Below are 25465 nucleotides of genomic sequence, written 5' to 3' on the forward strand. Positions count from 1 at the left end.
CAAAAATGGGTTTCGGGAGGTTAAGTCCACCACTATTCAAAATGCGCCAATGTTTGTTCACAATTTTGGTAATTTTATTGGAATTAGTGTTATATGTAGTGATGCAGAATGGCCGTTCTTCTTTAGGTTTCGGTGTAATTGGTTCAAGAAGGCTTTCTCTGCAGTTGTTGCGTGCTCTTTTGTATGCTTTCTCAATAATTTGTTTGGGGTATTGTCTTTTAGCTAATTTAGCTTTAAGATCTTCCGATTGGCTTTTGAAGTCTTCAACTTCAGTGCAATTGCGTCGTAGGCGCAAAAATTGTCCATAGGGAAGGTTATCGCGTAGGTGTTTTGGGTGAAAACTCTGATATAGTAGAAGGCAATTTTTTGCTGTAGTTTTGAAATGAGTGGTAGTCACAAGTCTTCCATTTTTAGGTGATATATTTAGGTCAAGGAAAGTCAGCTCCTTATTAGATATCGTACTGGTGAAATTCAGAAATTCATCTTGGTAGTTGAGCCAGGTCATAAATTGATTGGCAGTGATTTCATCACCGTTCCAGATGATCAAGATGTCATCAATGTATCTTTTCCAGATACTGATGTTGCTCTGGAAAGGATTATTGGGATGTAGAATCCTCGTTGTTTCTAGATGATGCACATAGAGACCAGCTATACTGGGAGCAAAGGTGCTCCCCATGCTGGTCCCGTGCTTCTGAAGGTAGATGGTGTCCTCGTATCTAAAGAAATTTTCTCTCAATGCTTAGCTGCAGCATTCCATGATGATGTTTCTAGGTGTTTGATACACCCAATCAGTGTTGAATAGAACCTCCTCGATTATGTTTAGAGTCTCTGTGTGTGGTAAACTAGTGTACAGGCTCTCGACATCACAGCTAATAAGCAGTTGGTGTCTTGGGTCAAAAGGAAGGTCTTCTAATAGTACGAGGACATCTTTTGTGTCTCGCAGGTACGTAGATGTTTTTTGAACCATGGGTCTTAAGAATGCATCTGCGAATTTAGAAACTGGTTCTAAAATAGAACCTATACCAGACACAATCGGGCGACCTGGAGGGTCTTTTAGTTTTTTGTGTATTTTAGGGAGAGTATATAGATAAGGTGTTCTAGGTGGGTCTTGGATAAGAAAGTCTCCTTCTTTTTTCGTTATCCATCCATGTGCTAGTGCCTCTTCCACCATGCTCATAATCTTAATTTTCACCCTTTCAGTTGGATCATTTTCTAAGATTTTGTAATTTCTAGGATCTTGAAGTAAGCGTTTGCATTCTTTGTCATACTGTTCTTTCGATTGTATGACAATGGCCCCTCCTTTATCGGCTGGTTTTATTACCAAGTTTGGATTGCCATTGAGTTCTCGTATTGCTTGTTTTTCAATTGTCGTTAAATTCTGAAAGACATGATTAGTGGTAGGGCGGAGATTCTCCAGATCATTCATCACAGCCTTCTCAAAGGTGAGTAGTTCTATGGGAAGGGTGATATCCGGTGGAATAAAGGTGGATTTGGGTTTTAAACCAGTGTCTCCCTCTTGTGTTTCTCTATGTTCTTTGTCTTTAAAAAAGACTTGTAGTTTCAGTCTTCTCATGAAGTCTTGAATTTCTTTACATAGTAAGAAACCGTCCATGTTAGCTGTGGGTACGAAACCTAGTCCTTTTTCCAGGACTGAAACCTGTGCAGTTGTTAGTGGTTCCTCGGTAAGATTGACTACTAGATTCATTTCTTGCTTGTCGATGCCTTCGTCATGCTCCTGGTGGAAATTCTCGCCTGTTCTTCTTCTCTCGGTGTCCAATGGACATTGTTGCCCCTTCGATTCCTTCCTCTGTTTCTTCCTTGGCGTGTCCCTAAAAAAGGAGTTTGGTCAAAATAGGAGTATTCTTGAGGTGGATACTGCCATGGTGGATATGTCCCTTGAGGATGTGGGAATGGAGGTGGTCCATAAAATTGTGGAGGATACATGGTGGGTCCTTGGAAATTTCCCCATCCTCTCGGTCTTTGTTGATTGGGGCGTCTGTAGTTGTTCCTCATATTGGGATATCTGGGGCTTCTCCCATAGTTAGATCCCGAGCTGCTAGAACCAGTATCGGATGAGTCATCATCTGTAATCACTTCTTGCTGTGGTTTGTAATCCTCCCTGATATATGGATATACCCTCTCATGACTGAATTTACTGGTGTCTTTTTTCAATTTGTTATATTTACTCTGTTTGAGAGTAGCTTCAAAGTCGTTCAGCGTTTTGTTGAGTTCTTCTAGGTGTTTCTTCAAGCTGCTAGGTGACTCGTAACTTTTTAGTCGTATTTCGATAGTTTGAATTTCTGTTTTCAATTCTAATGCCAGTCTGCTAGCTGTTTTTATAATTAGAACGATCCAATCTCTCGTGCAATGCCACGATATCTGTGACCAATCTTTTTTGAACCTCATATCGTGTTGAAAAATGTATGGTTCATTGCGAACGATCAAACCCTGTGGCGCAGCATTCGCTTTCAGATATTCTGACATGAGTAATCCATGGAGGGCCGTTCTTATTTGGGTGCGTCTTAGTTCCTCTAACTCATCCCAGTCATTATTACCGAGTGAGGGTTCTGTAGTATTTAATCCTTCAAAAGTGCCTAGTGATGACAGGATGTTCTCTATTTCATCATCAGTGAATGTCAAGCCTGCGTTATCTGCCATTGTGTGTTTAGGAGTAACCAGATGGTGTTATGAAGGTATAGCCAAAAAACTGATCTAACTGCTAGATTGTACTCAGAGGAGTAGCTAAAGGGATATTGACCAGAATATGGTCAAATTTAGGGAAACAAACTCCCACAGCTGTACGCTGTCTAAATGCAAAGAAATAATCAAAGAGAGGGAGTGAAGAGGTATTAGGATAGAACCTACCTCCTATCTGATATTTAGTAAACAAAAGTGATTCTACCCTGTCATGGAGTGAAAAAAGTGATTATAAATTATTAATTTTTAATTTTGTAATGATAATTAAAGTGAGTTTTGGGTGATCCATGAAATGTCACGGAAAGCACTATGTGTTTTTAAAATACCCCTCACACACTATGAATCCCATAGTGTCATGCTTCATCATGGGGGTCTTCCCGTCCCTCTACGGGGCGGGGCGTGCTACTACCTACGACTACGCGGGAGCACTGTTGTTATGATGGTAAGGCTTATGTGTAGTGCAAGGGATGTGAGTGTTTAGAAATATGTGTAAAATATAAAGATTAAAAGAACCCTGGCTAGTAGAAAAAACAATTTTATTCTGTTCTCTAGCTGGGAGCGTTAAAAATGGGGAAGAGAGTAGGAGATATCACGAGTTAGTGGCTACCTACTGGGTCAACATGTTTCGTAAGCAGTCCCCACTGCTTTACTCATCAGGACCAGTAAATTATCCCTTAAACACTAGAGGGATATTGTATCAAGATATGTATGCCTATTCGTATCTATTAACAGACTTAAATGAAAGCTGCGCATGAGGGTACACTGACCCCAATGAAAAATATGACCAAATTGGTATCTGAAAAGAAGAAGAAGAAAAAACACTAGTAATACAAGGCTGTTTCATCGTTGTGGGGTATAAACACATCACCATACTTTAAGTATATCTTGCTGAGAATTCAGTTGATATCGTTTTCGTGATATATTTTTCTAAATATATATAGTTTTCGTGATATATTTTTCTAAATATATATTTTTCATTCTATATCTGAGCGTGTATTTTACTCATCACCCGAATTTAAGAAAAAAAGAAAAAAGGAAAAAGGAAGCAGTTAGACACAGAGGACAGACTATATGTGACATTACCACAGAAACAAACATATAGGTATTATACTATGTGGATTCGCTGGTTGTATACACATATATGGTATAATACGCATGATTGCCCACAGTCATTCACTACATGTAAAAAATCGTAATGTACATACTTTAATTAGGCGTAATGTTCAGGCTTCATGAGCACGCACTGGAGGGGAGGGCGCCTGGTTATAGTCACTATAGAATAGTAAATATCGTATTAGTGAGGGAAAAACGGCAGCCGCAGGTGGAAGGCGCAATGAACCATACATTTTTCAACACGATATGAGGTTAAAAACAGCTAGCAGACTGGCATTAGAATTGAAAACAGAAATTCAAACTATCGAAATACGACTAAAAAGTTACGAGTCACCTAGCAGCTTGAAGAAACACCTAGAAGAACTCAACAAAACGCTGAACGACTTTGAAGCTACTCTCAAACAGAGTAAATATAACAAATTGAAAAAAGACACCAGTAAATTCAGTCATGAGAGGGTATATCCATATATCAGGGAGGATTACAAACCACAGCAAGAAGTGATTACAGATGATGACTCATCCGATACTGGTTCTAGCAGCTCGGGATCTAACTATGGGAGAAGCCCCAGATATCCCAATATGAGGAACAACTACAGACGCCCCAATCAACAAAGACCGAGAGGATGGGGAAATTTCCAAGGACCCACCATGTATCCTCCACAATTTTATGGACCACCTCCATTCCCACATCCTCAAGGGACATATCCACCATGGCAGTATCCACCTCAAGAATACTCCTATTTTGACCAAACTCCTTTTTTAGGGACACGCCAAGGAAGAAACAGAGGAAGGAATCGAAGGGGCAACAATGTCCATTGGACACCGAGAGAAGAAGAACAGGCGAGAATTTCCACCAGGAGCATGACGAAGGCATCGACAAGCAAGAAATGAATCTAGTAGTCAATCTTACCGAGGAACCACTAACAACTGCACAGGTTTCAGTCCTGGAAAAAGGACTAGGTTTCGTACCCACAGCTAACATGGACGGTTTCTTACTATGTAAAGAAATTCAAGACTTCATGAGAAGACTGAAACTACAAGTCTTTTTTAAAGACAAAGAACATAGAGAAACACAAGAGGGAGACACTGGTTTAAAACCCAAATCCACCTTTATTCCACCGGATATCACCCTTCCCATAGAACTACTCACCTTTGAGAAGGCTGTGATGAATGATCTGGAGAATCTCCGCCCTACCACTAATCATGTCTTTCAGAATTTAACGACAATTGAAAAACAAGCAATACGAGAACTCAATGGCAATCCAAACTTGGTAATAAAACCAGCCGATAACGGAGGGGCCATTGTCATACAATCGAAAGAACAGTATGACAAAGAATGCAAACGCTTACTTCAAGATCCTAGAAATTACAAAATCTTAGAAAATGATCCAACTGAAAGGGTGAAAATTAAGATTATGAGCATGGTGGAAGAGGCACTAGCACATGGATGGATAACGAAAAAAGAAGGAGACTTTCTTATCCAAGACTCACCTAGAACACCTTATCTATATACTCTCCCTAAAATACACAAAACACTAAAAGACCCTCCAGGTCGCCCGATTGTGTCTGGTATAGGTTCTATTTTAGAACCAGTTTCTAAATTCGCAGATGCATTCTTAAGACCCATGGTTCAAAAAACATCTACGTACCTGCGAGACACAAAAGATGTCCTCGTACTATTAGAAGACCTTCCTTTTGACCCAAGACACCAACTGCTTATTAGCTGTGATGTCGAGAGCCTGTACACTAGTTTACCACACACAGAGACTCTAAACATAATCGAGGAGGTTCTATTCAACACTGATTGGGTGTATCAAACACCTAGAAACATCATCATGGAATGCTGCAGCCTAGCATTGAGAGAAAATTTCTTTAGATACGAGGACACCATCTACCTTCAGAAGCACGGGACCAGCATGGGGAGCACCTTTGCTCCCAGTATAGCTGGTCTCTATGTGCATCATCTAGAAACAACGAGGATTCTACATCCCAATAATCCTTTCCAGAGCAACATCAGTATCTGGAAAAGATACATTGATGACATCTTGATCATCTGGAACGGTGATGAAATCACTGCCAATCAATTTATGACCTGGCTCAACTACCAAGATGAATTTCTGAATTTCACCAGTACGATATCTAATAAGGAGCTGACTTTCCTTGACCTAAATATATCACCTAAAAATGGAAGACTTGTGACTACCACTCATTTCAAAACTACAGCAAAAAATTGCCTTCTACTATATCAGAGTTTTCACCCAAAACACCTACGCGATAACCTTCCCTATGGACAATTTTTGCGCCTACGACGCAATTGCACTGAAGTTGAAGACTTCAAAAGCCAATCGGAAGATTTTAAAGCTAAATTAGCTAAAAGACAATACCCCAAACGAATTATTGAGAAAGCATACAAAAGAGCACGCAACAACTGCAGAGAAAGCCTTCTTGAACCAATTACACCGAAACCTAAAGAAGAACGGCCATTCTGCATCACTACATATAACACTAATTCCAATAAAATTACCAAAATTGTGAACAAACATTGGCGCATTTTGAATAGTGGTGGACTTAACCTCCCGAAACCCATTTTTGCACACAGAAGAGGTAAAAGCATACGTGACATGTTGGTCCACACTAGACCTAGCAGCAATGAATCTACAGGCCTATCAACCTCCATGGCTAAAATCCAAGGACACCACCCGTGTGGAAGATGCAAAGTCTGTAATCTTACCAGAAAAACTACAAGCATCACCTTTCTTGACGGCACCAAATGGGAACAGAGAAAATTCACCACTTGCAACAGTAACAACGTTGTGTATTTGATTAAATGTCCGTGTCAACTGGAATACATAGGGATGACCACGCGATGTGTAAAAGTAAGAATCGGTGAGCATAAAAGCAACATCAAGTGCAAAAAAGGAGCAACGAAAATGGCAACCCACTTCATTGACTTTGCACATACACCAGAAGAAATATCATGGACAGTCATAGAACAAGTACCGAATGACAAATACCTGTTTGAAAAAGAGCAAAGATGGGTACACCGCCTTAAGACCAACATCATGGGCCTTAATGACGATATTCCATGGAGCCAGGTGTAACTTCAACTAATGAATCTCTTAAAAACCTTAATCTTTTTCTCTAAATTAACAAATTCTAATGCCTGAAGTCAATTTGATTCCTTCTTTTGCTGACCCACCCAGAATTTTTTTATGACATTTTGGTGGGTACATGATTGGTCTACCAAACAAGATAGACAATGTCTGAGGTCGATCCGATCGATTTACAGACCCCATTACAAACTCCCCCTTGAAGACAATGGGTGAAATACACATTCAGACATCTCTTTACGAACTATAGCACTCCGCTTTCCTGATGTTCAATGAAGTGCCAATGATCAGTCTGCTTTCCGTGTTCTCCTGCCACAATGACGGCGATATGTCTACTTTTGCTTCACTAAGCACTGAGGAAAATTATCAAGTAATGGACATCATTTTGAATGAATCATGAATTACCCATTTCTTTTTTCCTCCCTTTGTGATCGTTGTCAACTTTTTTGATTTCGGACGATTTTTGTGCCTCGCTCCCTGTCGGAGTGTTAACATGTGGCTGCTACAATACTCGCAAATATCTATTTTTCCCTTTGCTCGATATATTGACATTTTTAAAGATTCACATTGAATTATCGATTGATCATAGGTACCTTATGCTCTGTTTCATATTACGATTTTTTTACAACTTTTTATTTCCACACGTTCCGTAACCAGGAAGTGAGGGATTGGTGCCTCGAACAGTCCATGTCGGGCGGCCATTTTGAAGCCCTTTTACGCTCTAGTTTTGCGTCCTTTTCTTGCCTGCCCTCTGCCAATAAAAACACAGATACTCACTCCAGTGTTTACATCGACGGAGCAGCACGGAGGCACACGGAAGCAAGGAATGATCCTATAAACTGTAAGTTGTGACTCGGCCAAGTCGTTAAACCAGGTCAGGAGTCTGGTAGGCTCGCCTTCCACCGGCGGCTGCCGTTTTTCCCTCACTAATACGATATTTACTATTCTATAGTGACTATAACCAGGCGCCCTCCCCTCCAGTGCGTGCTCATGAAGCCTGAACATTACGCCTAATTAAAGTATGTACATTACGATTTTTTACATGTAGTGAATGACTGTGGGCAATCATGCGTATTATACCATATATGTGTATACAACCAGCGAATCCACATAGTATAATACCTATATGTTTGTTTCTGTGGTAATGTCACATATAGTCTGTCCTCTGTGTCTAACTGCTTCCTTTTTCCTTTTTTCTTTTTTTCTTAAATTCGGGTGATGAGTAAAATACACGCTCAGATATAGAATGAAAAATATATATTTAGAAAAATATATCACGAAAACTATATATATTTAGAAAAATATATCACGAAAACGATATCAACTGAATTCTCAGCACGATATACTTAAAGTATGGTGATGTGTTTATACCCCACAACGATGAAACAGCCTTGTATTACTAGTGTTTTTTCTTCTTCTTCTTTTCAGATACCAATTTGGTCATATTTTTCATTGGGGTCAGTGTACCCTCATGCGCAGCTTTCATTTAAGTCTGTTAATAGATACGAATAGGCATACATATCTTGATACAATATCCCTCTAGTGTTTAAGGGATAATTTACTGGTCCTGATGAGTAAAGCAGTGGGGACTGCTTACGAAACATGTTGACCCAGTAGGTAGCCACTAACTCGTGATATCTCCTACTCTCTTCCCCATTTCTAACGCTCCCAGCTAGAGAACAGAATAAAATTGTTTTTTCTACTAGCCAGGGTTCTTTTAATCTTTATATTTTACACATATTTCTAAACACTCACATCCCTTGCACTACACATAAGCCTTACCATCATAACAACAGTGCTCCCGCGTAGTCGTAGGTAGTAGCACGCCCCGCCCCGTAGAGGGACGGGAAGACCCCCATGATGAAGCATGACACTATGGGATTCATAGTGTGTGAGGGGTATTTTAAAAACACATAGTGCTTTCCGTGACATTTCATAGATCACCCAAAACTCACTTTAATTATCATTACAAAATTAAAAATTAATAATTTATAATCACTTTTTTCACTCCATGACAGGGTAGAATCACTTTTGTTTACTAAATATCAGATAGGAGGTAGGTTCTATCCTAATACCTCTTCACTCCCTCTCTTTGATTATTTCTTTGCATTTAGACAGCGTACAGCTGTGGGAGTTTGTTTCCCTAAATTTGACCATATTCTGGTCAATATCCCTTTAGCTACTCCTCTGAGTACAATCTAGCAGTTAGATCAGTTTTTTGGCTATACCTTCATAACACCATCTGGTTACTCCTAAACACACAATGGCAGATAACGCAGGCTTGACATTCACTGATGAAGAAATAGAGAACATCCTGTCATCACTAGGCACTTTTGAAGGATTAAATACTACAGAACCCTCACTCGGTAATAATGACTGGGATGAGTTAGAGGAACTAAGACGCACCCAAATAAGAACGGCCCTCCATGGATTACTCATGTCAGAATATCTGAAAGCGAATGCTGCGCCACAGGGTTTGATCGTTCGCAATGAACCATACATTTTTCAACACGATATGAGGTTCAAAAAAGATTGGTCACAGATATCGTGGCATTGCACGAGAGATTGGATCGTTCTAATTATAAAAACAGCTAGCAGACTGGCATTAGAATTGAAAACAGAAATTCAAACTATCGAAATACGACTAAAAAGTTACGAGTCACCTAGCAGCTTGAAGAAACACCTAGAAGAACTCAACAAAACGCTGAACGACTTTGAAGCTACTCTCAAACAGAGTAAATATAACAAATTGAAAAAAGACACCAGTAAATTCAGTCATGAGAGGGTATATCCATATATCAGGGAGGATTACAAACCACAGCAAGAAGTGATTACAGATGATGACTCATCCGATACTGGTTCTAGCAGCTCGGGATCTAACTATGGGAGAAGCCCCAGATATCCCAATATGAGGAACAACTACAGACGCCCCAATCAACAAAGACCGAGAGGATGGGGAAATTTCCAAGGACCCACCATGTATCCTCCACAATTTTATGGACCACCTCCATTCCCACATCCTCAAGGGACATATCCACCATGGCAGTATCCACCTCAAGAATACTCCTATTTTGAGCAAACTCCTTTTTTAGGGACACGCCAAGGAAGAAACAGAGGAAGGAATCGAAGGGGCAACAATGTCCATTGGACACCGAGAGAAGAAGAACAGGCGAGAATTTCCACCAGGAGCATGACGAAGGCATCGACAAGCAAGAAATGAATCTAGTAGTCAATCTTACCGAGGAACCACTAACAACTGCACAGGTTTCAGTCCTGGAAAAAGGACTAGGTTTCGTACCCACAGCTAACATGGACGGTTTCTTACTATGTAAAGAAATTCAAGACTTCATGAGAAGACTGAAACTACAAGTCTTTTTTAAAGACAAAGAACATAGAGAAACACAAGAGGGAGACACTGGTTTAAAACCCAAATCCACCTTTATTCCACCGGATATCACCCTTCCCATAGAACTACTCACCTTTGAGAAGGCTGTGATGAATGATCTGGAGAATCTCCGCCCTACCACTAATCATGTCTTTCAGAATTTAACGACAATTGAAAAACAAGCAATACGAGAACTCAATGGCAATCCAAACTTGGTAATAAAACCAGCCGATAAAGGAGGGGCCATTGTCATACAATCGAAAGAACAGTATGACAAAGAATGCAAACGCTTACTTCAAGATCCTAGAAATTACAAAATCTTAGAAAATGATCCAACTGAAAGGGTGAAAATTAAGATTATGAGCATGGTGGAAGAGGCACTAGCACATGGATGGATAACGAAAAAAGAAGGAGACTTTCTTATCCAAGACTCACCTAGAACACCTTATCTATATACTCTCCCTAAAATACACAAAAAACTAAAAGACCCTCCAGGTCGCCCGATTGTGTCTGGTATAGGTTCTATTTTAGAACCAGTTTCTAAATTCGCAGATGCATTCTTAAGACCCATGGTTCAAAAAACATCTACGTACCTGCGAGACACAAAAGATGTCCTCGTACTATTAGAAGACCTTCCTTTTGACCCAAGACACCAACTGCTTATTAGCTGTGATGTCGAGAGCCTGTACACTAGTTTACCACACACAGAGACTCTAAACATAATCGAGGAGGTTCTATTCAACACTGATTGGGTGTATCAAACACCTAGAAACATCATCATGGAATGCTGCAGCCTAGCATTGAGAGAAAATTTCTTTAGATACGAGGACACCATCTACCTTCAGAAGCACGGGACCAGCATGGGGAGCACCTTTGCTCCCAGTATAGCTGGTCTCTATGTGCATCATCTAGAAACAACGAGGATTCTACATCCCAATAATCCTTTCCAGAGCAACATCAGTATCTGGAAAAGATACATTGATGACATCTTGATCATCTGGAACGGTGATGAAATCACTGCCAATCAATTTATGACCTGGCTCAACTACCAAGATGAATTTCTGAATTTCACCAGTACGATATCTAATAAGGAGCTGACTTTCCTTGACCTAAATATATCACCTAAAAATGGAAGACTTGTGACTACCACTCATTTCAAAACTACAGCAAAAAATTGCCTTCTACTATATCAGAGTTTTCACCCAAAACACCTACGCGATAACCTTCCCTATGGACAATTTTTGCGCCTACGACGCAATTGCACTGAAGTTGAAGACTTCAAAAGCCAATCGGAAGATCTTAAAGCTAAATTAGCTAAAAGACAATACCCCAAACGAATTATTGAGAAAGCATACAAAAGAGCACGCAACAACTGCAGAGAAAGCCTTCTTGAACCAATTACACCGAAACCTAAAGAAGAACGGCCATTCTGCATCACTACATATAACACTAATTCCAATAAAATTACCAAAATTGTGAACAAACATTGGCGCATTTTGAATAGTGGTGGACTTAACCTCCCGAAACCCATTTTTGCACACAGAAGAGGTAAAAGCATACGTGACATGTTGGTCCACACTAGACCTAGCAGCAATGAATCTACAGGCCTATCAACCTCCATGGCTAAAATCCAAGGACACCACCCGTGTGGAAGATGCAAAGTCTGTAATCTTACCAGAAAAACTACAAGCATCACCTTTCTTGACGGCACCAAATGGGAACAGAGAAAATTCACCACTTGCAACAGTAACAACGTTGTGTATTTGATTAAATGTCCGTGTCAACTGGAATACATAGGGATGACCACGCGATGTGTAAAAGTAAGAATCGGTGAGCATAAAAGCAACATCAAGTGCAAAAAAGGAGCAACGAAAATGGCAACCCACTTCATTGACTTTGCACATACACCAGAAGAAATATCATGGACAGTCATAGAACAAGTACCGAATGACAAATACCTGTTTGAAAAAGAGCAAAGATGGGTACACCGCCTTAAGACCAACATCATGGGCCTTAATGACGATATTCCATGGAGCCAGGTGTAACTTCAACTAATGAATCTCTTAAAAACCTTAATCTTTTTCTCTAAATTAACAAATTCTAATGCCTGAAGTCAATTTGATTCCTTCTTTTGCTGACCCACCCAGAATTTTTTTATGACATTTTGGTGGGTACATGATTGGTCTACCAAACAAGATAGACAATGTCTGAGGTCGATCCGATCGATTTACAGACCCCATTACAAACTCCCCCTTGAAGACAATGGGTGAAATACACATTCAGACATCTCTTTACGAACTATAGCACTCCGCTTTCCTGATGTTCAATGAAGTGCCAATGATCAGTCTGCTTTCCGTGTTCTCCTGCCACAATGACGGCGATATGTCTACTTTTGCTTCACTAAGCACTGAGGAAAATTATCAAGTAATGGACATCATTTTGAATGAATCATGAATTACCCATTTCTTTTTTCCTCCCTTTGTGATCGTTGTCAACTTTTTTGATTTCGGCCGATTTTTGTGCCTCGCTCCCTGTCGGAGTGTTAACATGTGGCTGCTACAATACTCGCAAATATCTATTTTTCCCTTTGCTCGATATATTGACATTTTTAAAGATTCACATTGAATTATCGATTGATCATAGGTACCTTATGCTCTGTTTCATATTACGATTTTTTTACAACTTTTTATTTTCACACGTTCCGTAACCAGGAAGTGAGGGATTGGTGCCTCGAACAGTCCATGTCGGGCGGCCATTTTGAAGCCCTTTTACGCTCTAGTTTTGCGTCCTTTTCTTGCCTGCCCTCTGCCAATAAAAACACAGATGCTCACTCCAGTGTTTACATCGACGGAGCAGCACGGAGGCACACGGAAGCAAGGAATGATCCTATAAACTGTAAGTTGTGACTCGGCCAAGTCGTTAAACCAGGTCAGGAGTCTGGTAGGCTCGCCTTCCACCGGCGGCTGCCGTTTTTCCCTCACTAATACGATATTTACTATTCTATAGTGACTATAACCAGGCGCCCTCCCCTCCAGTGCGTGCTCATGAAGCCTGAACATTACGCCTAATTAAAGTATGTACATTACGATTTTTTACATGTAGTGAATGACTGTGGGCAATCATGCGTATTATACCATATATGTGTATACAACCAGCGAATCCACATAGTATAATACCTATATGTTTGTTTCTGTGGTAATGTCACATATAGTCTGTCCTCTGTGTCTAACTGCTTCCTTTTTCCTTTTTTCTTTTTTCCTTAAATTCGGGTGATGAGTAAAATACACGCTCAGATATAGAATGAAAAATATATATTTAGAAAAATATATCACGAAAACTATATATATTTAGAAAAATATATCACGAAAACGATATCAACTGAATTCTCAGCAACATATACTTAAAGTATGGTGATGTGTTTATACCCCACAACGATGAAACAGCCTTGTATTACTAGTGTTTTTTCTTCTTCTTCTTTTCAGATACCAATTTGGTCATATTTTTCATTGAGGTCAGTGTACCCTCATGCGCAGCTTTCATTTAAGTCTGTTAATAGATACGAATAGGCATACATATCTTGATACAATATCCCTCTAGTGTTTAAGGGATAATTTACTGGTCCTGATGAGTAAAGCAGTGGGGACTGCTTACGAAACATGTTGACCCAGTAGGTAGCCACTAACTCGTGATATCTCCTACTCTCTTCCCCATTTTTAACGCTCCCAGCTAGAGAACAGAATAAAATTGTTTTTTCTACTAGCCAGGGTTCTTTTAATCTTTATATTTTACACATATTTCTAAACACTCACATCCCTTGCACTACACATAAGCCTTACCATCATAACAACAGTGCTCCCGCGTAGTCGTAGGTAGTAGCACGCCCCGCCCCGTAGAGGGACGGGAAGACCCCCATGATGAAGCATGACACTATGGGATTCATAGTGTGTGAGGGGTATTTTAAAAACACATAGTGCTTTCCGTGACATTTCATGGATCACCCAAAACTCACTTTAATTATCATTACAAAATTAAAAATTAATAATTTATTAGTATTTGTTGGCACCTGAGGTAAGGAAGCTCTTTTGTGTTTGGCAAAGTTTAATGAAGCTCTCTTTCTATCCTTTTGTTTAAAGAATATTTAATGAGTTTTCCCCAACCATCGCAGCATTAAATCAACGTTACATACAATAGCCTCTTGCAAGAGAACTAGGTAGCATAGGACTTTTCAGGAGAAACTAGTTCCTCAACATTTTCTCCCCTAACACCCCCACCCCACCCCCTCTCTACCCCCACCCCCCCTTGTCAGTGTGCCCGCGTCAAACCCCATCCGGTTGAGGCATACAGTGCCCCATGTATCGAGAGAGCCTAACTCAAACTTATGGGGTGAGCCCCATCATTGTTCTCAAAAAGACCAGAGGCTTCACACTGCCCCACATATGCACACCACGCCTCCAACCCGACCACTCGGCACGTCTTAAGATATTGTACAAATGCCGCTTCCTCACGGAAAATACTCAAGTGGCCTCATCCTGAGCAGACTCCCCAGCGGTCCCAGGGGGCCCCACCGCAATCCCCATGTTCCGGACCATGCGTGCAGGAGCCCCACCTTCCCTCTCTTTTTATCCTTTATCTTGCAGAGAATGCTAATTTATTAAAAATTCATTTTCTACCTCCCAAAGTGAAATATTGTGTTAAACACACAAAAAGTGCTATTAAACAGAAAATAAGCCAACATGATCACACTGCTTCTGATAATAGATACACCTCAAATTAGGTTAATTTCAGGTATGTTCTAAAGCTTAAAAAAGCACGACTGAGCATCCTCTGCTTCTGCAGAGATTTGCTTTACAAAAGACACCTTGCTAATGCAGAAAAAATAAAATGTTCTTTTGTTAGACCCTCACCCACTCTAGTAGTGGCAACCTTGATCATCGGATCTCATTCTGTTCCCTAAAAACCAGGATGGGAGCTTTGAATATTTTTCACAGCCAGAGCACCTAAGAAGATAAACATTCCTTAAACCAACCTCAGTATCTATTTATTAAAGGTTGTTTGGGTATAATTGCATCAGAATCCCAAATTGGGCTAAGGATATTAGGGCCCAATTACCCTAACAATTGTCTGATAATTTTTCAGCCCTTCACCTATGTCCACCATGGTCCAGGGCTTTCATCAGAATGCAAAACACACTGCCCCGGATTTATATTCACACCATTCAAAACAGGCATCACTCTCATGCATGCAAGGTGAGATATTACTCACCTATAAATAGCTGTAATAGGTCTTGATTCCAAAGGTAGAGAAGCACATAGAAATCCAAACCATTATCCGCAAAATGGTGTCTTTGAAAAAGCTATATATCATCTTTCTTCCTGATCTTTCACCCACGGTGATGATCAATACTCGGGACTCAAACTTTGTTGGATATTTTAATAAAACTATTACACATGCTGTCATGAAAACATGTATTAGTCACTCATATATTGTTCTAATCGTACTGCAGGTGCCACGCTCTGTGTATGTTTATCTCACAGATAAAGTTTTAATCAGCATACCTTGCTTTGTGTTAATAGTGTCGCTTCGCAGTAGTCTGCGCGATATCATTCACACACTGGGATCTACCCTACTGTGGAATCCTAAATAACCACACGGGAGGACCATGCCCCTGTAGTCACACACTGTAAAGGTTTTGCATTAGCCTCAGAAAGTAGCGGGCAAAGGAATGCACTGAAGACCCCATACTGTAAAGTAAAAAAGTGAAGAAAAACAACCAAAAGGGTTGGGATAGCAATCGCTTGGTTCAGATTGCGAACAGCACCAAACAGTGGATAGCCACGCACTTCCTTTGTCAAGGGTGACATGCTGCTCTTCAACCTACTTGGAAGTCCTGCTCTCCACTCGGCTCGCAAACCAGTGAGAGCAGGACCCAGTATTTCAGTCTTCCCGTCGGCATCCAATTCCATCCGACGAAGCATGTGCAGCGACGTACTTGCGTCCTTGATCTAGCAGTAAGGATAACTTACCTGTAATCCTAGTTCTCTTTCAGGGGTATCCTCATCAAAGTCATAAGCGGGGTCCCCGGAGTACACACACACACACACACATATAGATATATATATATATATGGGTAAAAATTCAAAACCCTTAGGTACAGGATTGGTCTCAAACGAACATCCTTCTTGGGGATCAGGAAATAACAGGAATAACATCCCTGACCCCTTTCCTACACCTGAACAACATCTATCGAACCTTTCTGCAACAAGGCAAGAACCCCCTGCTGCAAAAGCAGCAAGTGGTCCTCTGAACACCAGTCCTGGCGAGGAGGGTAAGTAGGTGGAAACTCTTGAAAAGGCAGGGCGTACCCATTTTCCACAAAATTCAAAACCCAGCGGTCCGAAGTAACCGATTTCCAATCTTGTAGAAAATGGGACTCAGGCCCCCTGCAGGACCAGCATGCTCCAAGATGGGGGATCTACAGCTGCTTTCTGTGGTACCAGTGGTGGGGACAGGAGAGGAGGAGGAGGAGAAGTCGAGAAGCTCCTCGCAGACGGACTTGACCTTTTCCTCTATACGACCTGTACAGAGGGTTCTCCTGTTGCTGCAGCTGTTGATGGCCTCGAAAGGAAGCCACCTTCCCAAAGCCTCTGCACCTTTTGTATCCATAGCCTCTGGGCTGGGACTGCAAGCCCTACTGTCCTTGAAGTGCTGCAGCGCAGAATCCGCCTTTGCTCCAAACAATCTGGATACATCGAAGGGTAGATCAAGCAAAGTAGCTTGTACATCCAGAAAGAAGTCTGAAGACCTAAGTCATGCATGCCTCCCGGTAACCACCGAGGAGCCCATTACCCTGGCGACTGAGGCCGCCGTGTCCAGACCTGACTAAATGACCTGACCAGCTGCCGCTTGTGTGTTTGATAGCCCTTCCAAAAAGTGTACCCGATCATCTTCAGGCAACTTAGGAGCTACTTGGTTGACAGCGTCCATTAGTATATGAATGTACCTTCCTACAAACATGTGGCATTTGTTGACTTTAGAGCCATACTTGTTGAGGAGAACACATTTTTGGCAGACTGGTCAAGTTTTTTTGAATCTCTATCCCCCGGGGTAGTAGGGACAGACCCAGTTGACTGCTTGGAACAAGAAGCCTGAACTACCAAGCTTTCTGGCAAAGGATGGGAAGAGAGGAAAGCTGGATCACCAGGAGCAGGCTTATAGCGTATTGCCACTGACCTAGAAACTCCAAGAGCAGACAAAGGCTTCTGCCACACCTCCATAATCAGCTCCGTCAATGCCTTGTTAAAAGGCAGCACAGATTCAACAGAAGAGGAGGGAGAATGCAACACTTCAGTCAATATATTTTACCTCAGCTGAGTGTAACTGAAGGTCCAACAGATCAGCAGCCTTCCTGATGACTGTGTGGTAAGGGGCAACGTCCTGCGAAGGCAAGGCCTTCGGGGAAGAAAGTTCCCACTCCGGGGAAGTATCCAGGCAACTAGCCTCCTGTAGATCCTCGAAGTCATCCGCAGAGTTGAGATTTAACCTTCACATGTTCTTGCTGGTACTCCTCTTCCTCCAGCAGTTTCTGCGGTTCCCTCCTGGAACGCTGCTTCGGGATCAGCGGCGCCAGCCACCGCGCCGTTGACAACGGTGCCAGCGTTGAAGGAGGACCTTCTGAAGTGGGCAACAATGCCGCTCGAATCTGGGAAGACGTAGGTCCAACATCAGACGGCGCCAGAGATTGAGGTATGGGAGTCAAAAACCTCGGCGCTGGACACTGCCATCACAGAGCCGTCAGCATGAAAGGCATGAAAGGCGCCTGGGCATACTGCTGGGGGATGTCAAAATTAAAGGCAAGTAGACCCACGGGGCCAGACAGCGCACCAGTAGGGTAGGATGCCTTGGCAAACATGCTAAACATCGCATTAAGGAAATGCGACGGATCCGCTCCTGGTCCTGGAAAAGGTGGATAAGGATCCGAAGCCCCTTGGTCCTGATCTATTTGAGCCTTACGGGGCTGAGGCTGAGGCGCCAGAGATACTGGAGCGGGTACAGGTGAAGCCGCAGGAGCCAAAGAAGACTCTTTGGGTGCGGAGAATCTCTGGGCGCCGGCGAATCCCCCGACGCCAGAGAGTGGGCTGAGGTCTTTGTGAATGCCTTTGTTTTCTTCCAACATTTGGCTCCAGAAAATAAAGCTGTGTCCCACAATCCACACTGTAAGCATCTTGTAAGGAGGTCTGGATGCACCACTCAGATGGTCTCTGTAAATGAAATGGCAGTTTGGAAAGTAAGATGTTTCTAAAATAGTGGCTAAGATGCAATTTTGAAAAAAGACAAGAAATCATTGGTTGTTTAACAACCTTCTACACTGAAAGGTAGGGTGCATGTTTCTGTTTTTTAAACGCATGATTCTTATTGGTTAACAAAAAGTGCGTGAAAGAAACATTATATATGATAAGCTGATATGTTGAGAAGTCAAGCACACTTGCTGTTTTGATTAGCAACATTGTGTGTGCTGAACTTGTGACCTGTGTGCTCAGTACAGTGTTCCATGACCTGTTTCTATGGTAACGGGCAGAAGGCAGATTGGGGGAAGGGTTGAAGTTTATGTCATTTGGAAAGGGTTGAAATGTTTAACCAATAGAAATGTGTGTTTGCTTTTGAATTTATGTGGGAAGGAATGTGATTTGATGTTTACATGTATATGTGTGGAAAATGAGAGGGAAACTTTGCCATTCTTTGGTTCTGCTGACAGGTGCACAGTGCAGAGATTCTGTATAAGAAAATCTGGTGTGTGACTGATATCTGGTGTGTGACTGATATACTTCTTAATCTACAAAACATCTTGAAAGGTGAGTTATTTAATTGTGAGGGGATGTATGTAGACTATTTTTATTTTAATCAGACTAATGTATTTCTTCTGCTAAAGTGTAGGGAGTACTTTTTTTTCTCTACAATCTTATTGACAGTGTGTGTGCATGTAGAAACCATTTTGTGATAAGGATTTGTTTTTTTCATGTGTTTGTAGACATATAACTATGCAGTTTTTATATTTTGGTAGAATTAGAAACCAGTCATTGTTTATGAATTTGTGGAATGAGTTATGTTTCTGCAGTAAAATGTAGTACTCCTTGTAGATGAAGAAATGTGTTTTGGTATAGTGCAAGGGATAGTGTTGTTTGTCTAGAATCACACAGAGAGCCTGTGTGCATTTGGGAACCACTGTGAGAGAAGCATTTAGTAATATCTTGTATTTGCTGACAGATAACTCTTTTAAAACCTGTCATGTTGTCAAGTTTTAGTAGCATGAGAAGCCAGTGTTTGCTTATGCGTTGATTAAATGAGTCAGGCAATGATACAAAAGTGCACTTTTGAAATATGCACATTGTGTGCAGTTCTCTTACCACTTCCATAGTAGTAAATAAGGTTTGGTAAACTCGTAGGGATAGTGGTTGTTGTCTAGAATCACACTGTGAGTCTGTGTGCATTTGGGAACCAATGTGAGAGAAGCATATGGTAACATTGTTTATTTGCTGACAGATAACTATTTTAAATCCTGTCATGTTGTCAAGTTTTAGTAGCATTAGAAGCCAGTCATTGCTTATGCGTTGATTAAATGAGTCAGGCATTGACACTAAAGTGTAGTCGTGAAATATGTAGATTGTGTGCAGTTCCCTTACCACTTGCACTGTAGCGAATGAGTTTTGGTAAACTCCTAAGGATAGAGGTGCTTGTGTAGAATCACACTGTGAGTCTGTGTGCATTTGAGAACCACTGTGAGAGAAGCGTTTGGTAACATCGTGTATTTGCTGACAGATAACTGTTTTAAAATCTGTCATGTTGTCATTTTCTAGTAGCATCATCATCATTAGTCTTTATTCGATTTTAAAATATAAATCATAAAAGACACAAACATAAATCCAGACATCACATTTTTTTTAAAAAAGCATTAAACAAGTCAATATAACAACAAAGTTACTAATACATGATTAATAAACCCCCATCAACTACAGGATTATGAAGAATCAGTAGGCGTAATTTCAGACTGTGTTGCAACAATTTGGGCTAGATGGAGGGGATGTTTCTGGTGTTTACCACAGGCTTGCGCCCTTAGGGTCCATGCCCAACCCAAAAATTTGGCTATAGGTATAGAGATGGTTGGCGAAGTGTTAGTGCATAAAATTCTTAAAGCAACAGCACTGCTCCTTGTGCCCAAGTTTCTACACAAAGGTTTCAGCCACACTCGTCTGGGAGTGACTAGTACTGGGCAAACGAACAGGAAATGGGCAATAGATTCTGTCTGTAGCCCACAAGCAGGGCAGATTTCCTCTCGAGGACTAGACCACCTGCCTGTAAAAGATTTGAGTGGTAGGGAGCCTGCTCTCAGCTGGAAGTAGAGTTTCCTGTCTCTGGGTTTTGTAATCAGGTCCCAATATAACTCAAGGACGGGTGTGGTCTTCACCTCTAGGTAGCGACCAGCCATCCCGTTGGGGTTTGCTCCGCTCCATACCTGATGGTCAACTCGTTCCCAATAAATATCTTTTATAATTTTCTTAGTAGCATTAGAAGCCAGTCTTAGCTTATGCGTTGATTGAAAGAGTCAGGCATTGACACTAAAGTGCAGTCGTGAAATATGTAGATTGTGTGCAGTTCCCTTACCTCTTCCACTGTAGTGAATGAGTTTTGGTAAACTCCTAGGGATAGTGGTGCTTGTCTAGAATCACACTGTGAGTCTGTGTACATTTGGGAACCACTGTGAGAGAAGCGTTTGGTAACATCGTGTATTTGCTGATAGATAACTGTTTTAAAACATGTCATGTTGTGAAGTTTTAGTAGCATTAGAAGAAAGTTATGGCTTATGCTTTCATTAAATGAGTCAGGTATTGACAGTAAAGTGTAGTCGTGAAATATGTAGATTGTGTGCAGTTCCCTTACCACTTCCAGTGTAGTGAATGAGTTTTGGTAAACTCCTAGGGATAGTGGTGCTTGTCTAGAATCACACCATGAGTCTGTGTGCATTTGGGAACCACTGTGAGAGAAGCGTTTGGTAACATCGTGTATTTGCTGACAGATAACTGTTTTAAAACCTGTCATGTTGTCAACTTTTAGTAGCATTAGAAGCCAGTGTTTGCTTATGCATTGATAAAATGAGTCATGATTAGACACTAAAGTGCAGTAACATGTAGTATTGTCTTCACTGCACCAGAGCTGAAAATTTAAAAATTTTACCCAGGCACTGTCCTAGAAGTAGTCTGATGATTTAGTCAGTTTCTAAGTACTTATGTTGTTAACCATTCATTACCAAATAGACTGCTTCAAATGTCTATGCAGTATGCATGTAGTTCTCTAACCACCTACACAGTTGTTTTCACACCTTCAATTCCCTAGTCAGTATCCATACACTTCTAGGAAACACCCTGTCAGTCCCTTTGCAGTCTTCTAGTAACCCATTCAGCACCATGTAGTAATCCATTCACTGTGCCAAAACCCAAACACTTATAAATTCACTAAGACACTCTCTTTACAGTACTCTAATGATTCAGGCACTGTCTAAGTATTCATGCACTGAGCCAGGCCTTAGCACATGGACTGCTTAAAACCCCTATGCACTATGCATGCAGTTTTCTAACCACCTACAGACTTGTCTTTTACACTTTCAATTCCCTAGTCAGTATCCATATAGTCCAGCAAACATCCTGTCACTCCCTTTGCACTCTTCTAGTGACCCATTCAGTACCAAGTACTAATCCATTCCCTGTGCGAAAAGCCTACCACTTATAAATTCATCCAGGCAGTCTCCTTGCTGTAGCCTAATCATTCAGTCAGTACCCAAGTACTCATGCAGTGAGCCGGGCCTTAGCACATGGACTGCTTTAAATGCCTATCCAGTATGCATTCAGTTCTCTAATCAGCTACACAGTTGTCTTTCGCACCTTCAATTCCCCAGTTAGTATTCATATACTTCTAGCAAACACCCTGGTACTCACCCAGTGTGTCTCATTTTAGTAGTGTAATCATTCAGTCACTTAGCATGTAGTCTTTTAGTGAGGTAGGCTTTAGAGCATGAACTGTTTCAAAGTAGTATGAACTATGTATGTAGTGTTTTAATCATCGTCACACTTGCGGTTCAGGGCTATAGTTTCTTAGTCTGTTTTTATATAAAATGTGTTTGTACAGTAATGGAATACTGTAAATTTGAAAGTTATTAATATACATTTATTTGTGATTCTTTTTTGCAGATACTATTTTTCAACGTTAAAATCGAGAAATTATGCCAAAAAAAAAGAAAAAAAAAAAGTACAGAGACAGGAGGATTATTTGAAGAAACATCAACCACAAGTATTGAATGAACAAGATAATGTGGCTAAAAGGAAAAAAAATTCTGGTAAGATCACGAAGCAATTTATTAAAAATGTTTGTAGGAGCAAACAGAATGTATGAATGCTGCAACTTCAGAAACATTTTTAAGTAAGAAAAAAAATCAAAATAAGAGGAAAAGTAAAAAAGCAAATGTTCAGTCAAAGGAGATAAAGTATGGTAAAAGAAGACAAAATCAGTATAAGGAATTACGCAAAAAAATATTTTACAAGAGAGTAGTGCATAATTTGCTGAAAGATGTGAAGAAATATAAAAAGAGAGCTTTATTTTATAAAAAGAAGAAGCATATTGAAAGCATTGTGAAAAAGGCTTTTGAAGTAAAAAGGAAACTGTTTATTTTACTGTTAAACAGAATTCGATCACTAGATAAACCAATATATGTAATGAAGGCCAAAAGTAGGAGGAAAAGAGTTATTAATAAAAAAAAAAATGTTGTGATTTTTTTTTAGGAGAATGGAAACACAGTTCTAGTTCAGAGCCTTTTTTTAATGAAGAGAGTTATTCACTAAGTGAAAAATTATTGTAGGCAGTTGACACCAGTGGTAGAGGTTATGAGGTTAGTGATGGTTGTCCAATGGAGAAAGAGAAAATGGTTGAAAGAAATGCAGAAGAAGTGATAGCTGATGAAGTTTTAGGGAGACGTGCTAAAAACCCTGTGTACACTTGGGATTGCAGTAGTGTTTGTAGTGTACGACAGGAATCTATTGAAAAATGATGTAGTTTTTTACGAGTCTATACTAAAAAAAGTGTAAAACAAAAGATTAAGCTGTTGCAAGGACTAGACCCTTGCAGAGTGAGAAAACATACTGGTTTGCAAGGTCATTCTCTGGCTTGTCTTTCTAGGAAAGTTTGTGAAAGTGTTTTTCACCATTTCAGAATGCTGGCAGTACATCATACTCAAATGCGGAAGTTAGTGAGAAGGTTGTATTATGCAAAAAGTCCAGCACTAAAGTTAAGTGAGTTGAACAGTGCTCTTTTACGTAGGTCAGTTTCAGATGTGAAGCAGGTCTGTGAGGATATTGAGTTTTGTTACTTTGGACCTCAGCAAGAGAGTGAAGAAACTGACACATTAGTAGAACAAAATGTTGAAGACAATGTAGAACCTGTAATTACAGAAAAATTTGAGGATGAAATCACAAAGTTTAAGGTAATTTCAGGTGAAAGACCAAATGTTTCTTGTATTTGTTGTCGGCGAAATCACTATAAAAATCAGACTAGGGGTGTCAATCTGTATTTAAAAAGTGAAATAGAAGATAATGATAAGTGGATGGAATTTGCAACTTATTTGTTGGTAGAGGATTGTTTTGATTTGGGATGTGAGCAACGTATTTGCAAATATTGTTATAATAAATTAGATGAGAATAAAATGCCTGCTAGAGCTGTTCATAATAATCTAGAGTTGGTTGCTATTCCTCCAGAGCTGATTGATTTAAATACGTATGAGTCTATTCTGATACAATGTGTTCACCCGTTTCAGGCTATTGTTCGTATGGAGCCCAAAACAAGTACATTACCTCCATCAGAGTTGCAAAGAGGATTGAAAGGAAGAGTTGTGTATTTACCATTAGATTTAAGGAAACATTTTGAAACTATTGGTGTAGATCATGCAGAAAATGAGCCACTAGTCATTCTAGTTAATGGTGTTCCTACTAAGAATAAGAAAATCTGGCAAGAGTTAGTGGATGTTAGAAAAGTGCAAACTGCATCATTGTATCTGTTAAAAAATAATGAGTACTATAGAAATGTGTTTGTTGGAGAAGAAGAAATAGATTTAGCAGAAGATAGTGAAACATTAAGTGGACAAATTGAAAAAGTGTACATGTCCAGATGTGAAGAGATCTATGAACATTACAGTGTACATCCACTTCATTCCAAAGAGGTGATGGGGAATACAATTGAGTTGTTTCAAATGAAAAAAGCAACAGGAAGTCCCATGAGTGTATGGGAAGAGAGCTTGGAAGCTCGTTGTTTCCCGCAGTTGTTTCCAACAGGAAAAGGTGGACGATATGATGAACGTCCTGTGCAGATTCCTGCATCTGAATATCGGACAACAAGATTATATGCAGAAGATCCGAGATTTCGGCAATGTATCCCTTATATGTTTCATCTTCTGTTTGAAAGTGACTTGTCTGGACTTTCATATGCAGTAAATCACATTTTAAAAACTGGAATGCATCTTCAAAATGTAACTGCAATGGATTTTATGGATAAAGTGCATCAGAGAGATGATCATTTAGAATCTCAGTTGATTAATCTGATGGCATGTCAGCGTGGGACTAATGAATATTGGTACCGTCGACATGGAGAACTGAAATGCATGCTACGGAACTTGGGAACTCCTACATGGTTTGTTACACTAAACTGTGCTGAGTATGCTTGGGATGATTTACTTGAATTTCTTCGAGAGGCAAATTCCAATATAAAAAAATATTGAATACAAGACACCTGGAGAATTGTGCTCTTTGGATCCTGTCAATGTATGCAGATATTTCAATCATAGATTTGAAGCTATGATGTCTTTCATCTGCAATAAAAAGAATCCTCCTCTTGGAGAAGTTGTGGATTTCTTTTGGAGAAAGGAGTATCAAGCAAGAGGTGCTCCTCACATACATATGTTGTTATGGGTCAAGGACGCCCCCAAATTTGGAACAGATTCAGATGAAACTGTTTTGTCTTTCATTGAAGATTATGCTACATGTGCTCTTCCAAATAGCAGAGAAGAGAAAAACTTAAAACAACAAGTCTTACGATTTCAAAGCCATAGGTGTGGAAAATACTCTCGACG

Source organism: Triturus cristatus, chromosome 4_2 (assembly GCF_964204655.1).
Source record: "Triturus cristatus chromosome 4_2, aTriCri1.1, whole genome shotgun sequence".
Lineage (NCBI taxonomy): Eukaryota > Metazoa > Chordata > Amphibia > Caudata > Salamandridae > Triturus > Triturus cristatus.